The sequence below is a fragment of the Echinops telfairi genome, unplaced genomic scaffold (assembly GCF_000313985.2).
Source record: "Echinops telfairi isolate 266 unplaced genomic scaffold, ASM31398v2 ScPeMD7_5592;HRSCAF=6446, whole genome shotgun sequence".
Classification (NCBI taxonomy): Eukaryota; Metazoa; Chordata; class Mammalia; order Afrosoricida; family Tenrecidae; genus Echinops; species Echinops telfairi.
The window spans coordinates 15,178,906-15,187,215 of NW_022109491.1; positions in this window are offsets into that span (position 1 = coordinate 15,178,906).

Here is an 8,310-nt window from a genome sequence, read left to right on the forward strand (position 1 = left end):
TTTTTTTTTAAAAGAAGTCTTGTGCAGCAGAGCCACCCAGTGCAATGTGTCCTTTGATCACTTGACTACTACTTCCATGAGCATGGATGGTGGATCCAAGTAAGACAAAATCCTTAACAACTATACTCTTTTCTCCACTTATCATCATGTTACCTTCTGGTCTAGTTGTGAGGATTTGGGTCTTCTTTACATTGAGTAACCCACAGTGAAGGCTGCAATCCTTGATCTTCATCAGCAAGTGCTTCCAGTCCTCCTCATGTTCAACAAGCAAAGGTGGTATCATCTACATATTGCAAGTTGTTATGCATAAGCCATCCTCCAATCCTGATGATGAGTTTCTCTTCATATAACCCAGTTTCTCTGGTTATTTGCTCAGCATACAAATTGATTAAGTATGGTGAGATGACACAACCCTGACACACCTTTCTCAACTTTAAACCATGCAGTATTCCCTTGTTCTGTTCACACAACTGCCTCTTGACCCATGTACAGGTTTTGCATGAGCACCATGCAGTGTTCTGGAATTCCTATTCTTCTCTAGGCTATCCATAATTTGTTATGATCCACACAGTTGAATGCCTTTGTATAATCAATGAACCACAAGTAAACATCTTTCTGGTATTCTCTGCTTTCAGCCAAGATCCATCTGATGTTATCAAGGATATACTTTGTTCCATGTCCTCTTCTGAATCTGGCTTGAATTTCTGGCATCTCTCTGCCAATGTATTGCTGCAACCACATTGGATGATCTTCAACAAAATTTTACTTGCATGTGACCTTAATGATTTTGCTCTGGTACCTGGTTCTTGGAAGAAGTCCAAGCAGTCCTGAAGGCATTAGCCAAAAATAAGCCTCCAGGAATTGATGGAATACCAACTGAAATGTATCAACAAGCTAATGAAGCTCTGGAAGCACTCACTTGTCCCTGGCAAGAAATTTGGAAGACCACTATCTCATCAAATGACTAAAAGAGATCCTTATTTGTACCCATTCCTGTGGGCTTATGGGAGTAGAAAGTCTCATCTTTCCCCCTAGGAGTAGCCTGTGGTTTCAAAATGCTGAAACCCAGGGTTACTAAGCCCAAAATCTACTCTCAACCCAGAAGACCTTGCCACACAAATAGAAGAGGCAAGCAAGATCATCGGCGAACATTGCTCCTTAGGAAAATGAATCATATGAAACCAAGACGACAGTATGAGACCCCAGGTTCAGAAGCACCCTCACCCCTTTAGTCATTGTGTGCCCAGCACGGGAGATGCAGAAATGGTAAATCCACATCCTGCCCGGGAGGAATCCCATATCTGTGTTTGGTGGGGGAACCCAGACACATAAACAGAATCTACAGAGCTGGGACTTTAGTGCAATTCTCTCAGATCCTTGATGCCTGACCAGATTATAGATTCCAACTGATGTGCCGCAGATCACTAGAGAGATCAAAGTGAAATTAACTAGAGAGGAAACCGGGAGGATCGAAGTACAGGACAGAGGAGGATGTTCTAGTCATTGGTAAGAGATGTGGTCTTACCACCAGGACTTGGAGCAGAGAGGGTAATGTTGCAGTTTTTGTGCAGGGGACGAGGGTCTGGGAGTTCTTTTCTGGGGTGGGGGACCTGAAGAACTCTCATAGTGGCAGGAGATCTGGGCTCCTTTACTGCGGAACGGAGGGTCTGGGGGTCCTTCACAATAGGAATGAGTTAGAATGAGTAGACTGTAAAAGAGCTAACAAGGTAGAAAAGAGAGAAGCCTGTGCATTGGCATGGAGGCCTGTAAAAGCAGAGCCTGCTTGGGGCAGTGCAGATAAAAGACAGTGTTTTTCCTGGACTTCCTTGGGGCTTGGGGATAGACGTGTGGTGGAGGCCAAAGCCCTCCTTCCAGGAAATATGGACCTCCTTTATTCCCAAGCTAGCTTCCTGGCTGCTGGGTGGAATTCACATTGTCTTGTAGCCAGAAGAATTACCTATAGGCTGACACATCCCACTTGAGGTCTTGGTCTCAAGAAAATATGCTATTCTGACCATTTTCCAAAGTATTGATTTAGCTCTTTATTTTCTGAGGGCGGCTATAGACCTTTGTTTTCCAGTTTCAATGCTTTAGCAATGCTCAAGCAATGCTCAAATAACTAAAAATCGGCCGGTCCATAATTGAATAGAGCTATTTGGAGGATATAAAAAGCATGGTACAATTTTGTTTTATGTGGTGCTATTTTTATGGAGGTGGAAAATGTTCTATAGACAGAAGAGTGGAAAACAGTCAGGGAGATTGCATTGCGCTGCTGGAAGAATCGAAAAAGGGAACCTGGGAAGAAAGAAAGGAAATGAATAATTGATTATTACTTACTATCGCCAGTGCCTGCGCTAGCTACTTCATCTATATAACTACTTATTCCTGAGACATAAATCTATTGCACCCCATTTGTGGCTCAGGAAACTGAGGCTCTGGAAAATTAAGTGACACTGATGGTTCATGCAGAGCTGGGGTTTTAGTGCAATTCTCTCCGGTGCTCGGTGCCTGAACTGATCGCAAATTCCAACGGAAGTTTCCTAGATCACCAGAAGCTAACTGGAAAGGAGGACAGGGGATGGTCAACGTGGGGAACAGAGATGTGGCCTCTGAATCTGCCATTCTTGAGCAGTGTAGGCGCAGATGGCTGGAGCCGCCGATACTGATGGAGATCGAGCTGCGAGGTGACTAGAGGGACCTCATCACCTGGGCCAGCAGGATCCAGACTGAAAGGCATGACTCAAAGTAAACAGATGATTGGTCTGGCCCAGAGACAGGGTCTCTGGTCCACTCTGGGCAAAGGTATGAGGGGCAGAAGTTCTCAGCACATTGATCGGCTTCTTCATTTTGCAGGCGCGCTTCCTTTATCAAAGTGTTTAACCGGTAAAGCCAGGCTTGGTCACTATGGTAACCATAACACCCCTACAACCCATCAAGATATCTCCTCTTGCTTTGAATGGAAGTGTCACACGAAGCTTTCTGTTCACTCAACAAAAGTATTCATTGGGCACTGTTTATGCCAGGCATGACTGAAGTGACAAGGCAAAGATGGCCAACAAGAGTACTTGGATCCCTTCCCTCAGGGTCTCCCAGTCTAATGGAGGAGGCAGATACTTATCATATGATGATACAGATGAATATAAAACTGCAATTTTAACAAATGCTCCAAAGTAAATGTATACTATAATAAGGAAGGTTTCTTTGAGAAAGCATTGATTGTACTGAGACGTGAGGAGTGAAGAGATGTTAGTTACTTAAAGGGTGTGTGTTCTATTCCCGATAGAGAAACCATCAAATGATAGGGACCCTTGGTTTAATGGTGAATTCTGTAGGGTGTAGGCATAGTCAAGGGCCAGGGCCTTGCACATCTTTAATAGTCTATTTGAATGTCTTCTTTTTTCTAACCGGAAATTTCCCTCATGACCCATAAGCCTATCTATCCTTCAGGCCAGACAGTGCTTCTGTCTTGAAGCTAGTTTTCATTTATTCATGCAGACCTGTTTATCCAATCTGCTGTCCAATTAACTATTTATTCATTCGCCCTTTCATCCATTGTTACTGTTTATGTTAGTTGCCATCAATTCCATTTCGTTTACTCATGCCTACCCACTTATCCGATTGACTGTCCAACCAGCTCTCTATCCATCTGCTGTTGTTGGTGCGAGTTGGCCTCAAGTCAGTTCCAACTCACGGCAACCTCACGTTACAAAGTAGAACTTCATGGGGTTTTCTCGGCTGTACTCTTAAAAGCAGATTGGCTGGACTTCTCATCCACAGCACTACTGGGTAGGTGGGTTCAAATTACCAACCAATAGTGTTAGCAGTTGAGTGAAAACCCACTCATATATCCACTTAATTATCCATCCCACCAATCATCAATTCCCATGTGACTGTCTACTCCTCTGTCAAGCAATCATACATCTGCCCATATATCTATATACCTACCCATATTACATTTATCTATATGGTTCTGTATTCATTTATCTGTTCATTCACTTACTGATTCATAAATTCATCTACCCTTGTAGTCAGTCATCTATTCATGACCCATCCAACTGTTAATTTATTCACTTATCTTTTCATCCAGTCAACCAATCATTTATCCAGCTAGCTATGAATCTATCGGTCCATCTATGTATTCATCATCCATCTTCCATTTAGCTATCCACGCATTCAGTCACTTACCCATTGATATAGTCATTCAGTGCCCATCTGTATTCGCTTTCTAGTGCTCCTGTGACAAATTACCACAACTGTTGCTAATTCAAAACAACAGGATTTGTTACAACAATTCTGGAAATCAGAAATCCAAAATTGGCTTGTCTGAGCTAAAATCAGTGTGAGCAGGGCTGTGAATTTTCTGGAAGTTGTAGGGGGAAATCTGTTTTATTGGTTTTTTAGCCTCTAGAGACCCACCCTTGGCTCAGCCATTCCTTGGCTGATGGCACTTTTCTTTGTTGTCAAAGCCAGCAGCATATTGTCTTCAGACCTCCCTGGTTCTTCGGACCCTCTCTTCCTCTTACAATGAGCTGTATGGTTGTCCTGGACACTCTGAGATTATGTAGGCTAATAACCCTCTCTCAAGGTCAGTTAATTAGCAACCATAATTCCACTTGAATTACTTTTGTGACGCCAATATAGTCACACATTTTAGGGATTAAGACTTGATATCTCTGGGTGACCATTATTCTGCCCACTGCACCATCCAACCATGAATGCATGTGTGTATTTATTCATTTTTTATTCATTTTATTCATTAATTCATCTCTGTGTTTATTCCCTTGAAGACCCAGAGCTCATTCAAACAAAACAAGGGTACTCTGCATGGCCTAAAGTCTGGGAAAACATGTTTCAGGGTTGCATCGTTGCACTATATTTATTCAATTTGCTTGTTGAGCAAATAATCCAGACGTTGACTACGTGAAGGACACAGCATCAGGACCGGAGGAAGACACGATAGCAAGCTGCAATGTGCAGACGGCACAGCCTTGCTTGGCGCAAGTGAGGAGGACTTGACGTGCTTACTGATAAAGGGCAAAGATGACAGCCTTCGGTATTACTTTTCCACCTAAAGGGAACAAAAATCCTCACAACGGAGTCAATAAGGAAAATCGTGATAAATGGAGTAACTGGAGAAGTAAAGAATTTAATTTTGATTCGATTCACCATCCATGCTCACAGAAACTACAGTCAAGAAATCAGACAACGTATTTGCCTTGGACAAAACTGCTGTGAAAGACCTCCTTAAAGAAGGCAAAGAGCACAGGTGTCTTTTTGCTGACTAAGATGCACCTGATCCAAGCCATAGTGCTTTCAATCCCTTAATGAGCATTCAAAAAATCGACAATGAATAAGCATGACCACTGAAAATTGATGGCTGTCAAGTATGGTGTGGACAGAAACTACGAAGAGACCTTGGACTTCCAAAAGAATAAATAAATCTGCTTTGAGAGAAGTACAGCCAGGATGCTCCTTTGAAACCAGGATAGGGACATTTCATCTCAGATACTTGGAGTGTATTTTTAGGAGGGACCAGTCCCTGGAACCAAGGGCCTCATGCTTGGACAACTAGAGGATCGATGAAGAAAAGATACAAGGAAGACTTTCTATGAAGTAGATTGATGCTGTGGCTGCAACAATGGGCTCAAGCATTAGAGCAATTATGAAATGGCCCGGGACTGAGCAGTGTTTTATTCTGTTGTCTGGAGGATTGCTGACTCAGAACTGACTCAGTGGTAGCTCACAACAAGAATGGTTTTAAAGACCCCAAACCCAGACAGCAGCTCTGGACCACAGGTGAGACACAGGCAGATGAGACTGAGAATGTGGCTCTGGGCACAAGCCCTGGGCATTGGCCACTGGGAAAGTGGGTGGAACAGTGGTCAGGGCTGGGTGTACTTTCCTCCCTCCCTGCTTGCTTCTTCTAGGTTCATTCTCAAAGCTGCCCTGTCCAGCATCTCCTGGCAGCTTCAGCAGCAGCAGTAGTGATGAAAATAACCAGCAGCAGGCTCCCAAAAGGTTTTCATATGCGCATGATAGGACCCTTCTGTCTTAGTGAATATTCCAGTCTTTTGTGGGAACATTTTGCCCTTTGACTCCCCAGGATTCATGTCGTTGCCATACACAAAAGATTCTATCATCCCTAAAGTCTTAAATCAACTCCAAGTCCAAAATATCATCTTCTGAATCCCCTCGATTCAATAGAAGTGAGACGGTAGGCATATTCCATCCTATAGCAAAATGTCTCTTCTCCTGGAAACTTGTGAAAGCCAGGTTACAGATGATCAATTTCCAAAATACAAGCATGGAACTGGCACGTGGTAAACATTTCCATTACGTATGGGACAGATTTCAGAGAAAGAGGAGAGAACAGGCACCAAGCCCAGTGGAACATTTACATTCGATCTCAAGGCTTAAAAATAATTCCCTCTTTGAGATCCTGCAGACTCTGGGTGTTGGCCAGGCCCTCTGGATTCTGAGTGGAGGCTCCCTTAGTCTTGGGCTTCAGCAATGCCTTCCAGAGCCTCTGAGATACAGCTCTGCGCCCTTGGCTTTGGGTAGTCCCATTCTCCTAGTCCAACTGAGTGGCAACCCTATCCCTCAGCCCTAGTAGGGTCCTGTTCTTCTGCCCTTGGGGTATAGCAGCCCTGTCCCTCAGCTTTGGGCACTGGCTTCATCCCTCTGGCTTTTGTGAATGGTAGCCCCATAGCTGGGAGCCAAGTTGGCAGACACCCAACTGTTTGAAAACCAAGAAGGTGTGGCCCCACCCTTTGAGATCAGGGAGATTGCAGCTACACCCTCTGAAGCCAAGAAGGCCCTGCAACCTGTCCATCTTCCTGCCCGTGGTTCTGCTGATCTCTGGGTCGCTTCAGGAGTAGTTTTTTCTGTGCTTGGAGGATAACAGATGTAGCTGCTTTGTTCTGTACAAATCAATCTTGCCTGTAGATTTGAAAGAGGCAGACAGCATCCTTTCCTTCTTTCTCAGTCTTCTTCGGTCTAAGTGGATAGGTTTCTGCAATAGTATGGGGTTAGTTCTGTCCATCAGGGGCTTCATCTAGAGAGACACATCCTTGGTGAACAATCCAGGACACATGTCCTTCGTTTAGACAACAGATTTTTCCAAATCTTTCATTTCTGTTTTCACTTTGCACCATTCATTTTTAAGCCCATCTCTTTTTCTCACATTTTACTGTAAGCAAAAAGGAGAGACCATATGGCCCCTTTAACATCTTGCTTAGAAATCTCATCAGCCAGATATCCACATTCATCACTTACAAATCCTACCTCCCACCAGATATTCGAACATAGTTCAGACAAATTCTTTGCCACTGCATAGAAAGCATTGTCCCTCCTGCATTGTCCAAACACATGGTCATCATTTTCTTTTAAAGCCTCACCAGAAGCACATTTCACATCCACAGCTCTAGCGACATGCTGTTGCTGGTGCCCAATGTATTCTCTCAGATGATAGAAATGTTCTCTGTAACATTCCTCCCTCCTTCCGAACCCTCCCTAGAATGGCCTTTGCATCTGTAATGAAATGGACACAGGTTCGGTGTCACTAAGGTTTTTTAAAAACAAATTGATTTCATTTTATGATTTCAGTATGCTTTGTTCTAAGTTCTGTAGTAATAAAAATTGAAATAAACGAGTAGCTATGACTTCAGGTCAGAGGACAGGAAAGTTTGTTAAAGAATAACTATACTGAAGCTTGTTCTTTTCGTTCCAGGGGGTAGAAGATAAATAATTCCATTTTGCTGATCCTGCGGGTAGCACAGCCCGGGGCATGGCAATCTACTGACCACCAGAGCAGAAAACAGCCTAGGAAGAAGACGCGATGTCTACTGGCCGATTACCCACCACCTCGTTTCAGCATTCTTAAGGTTGTTTTTAACAGACCAGCCTCTTTTTTTTAATTTTATTTTATTGGGGGCTCTTACAGCTCTTAATACATTCATACATCAGTTGTATTGAGCATATTTATACATATGTTGCCATCACCATTTTCTAAACATTTACTTTCTATTTGAGCCCTTGGTATCAGCTCCTTCCTTGTCTATCTTCCTTGTCTATCTCTCTCTTTTTTATAGTTCTATTATTATTTTTAATCATTTTATTTGGGGCTCATACAACTCATCACAATCCATCCATCCATCCATTGTGTCAAGCACATTTGTACATTGGTTGCCATCACCAGTCTCAAGACATTTACTTTCAACTTGAGCCCCTGGTATCAGCTCCTCATTTTTCCCCTCCCTCCCTACTGATAATTTATAAATCATTATTTTTCCATGTCTTACACTGACCAAT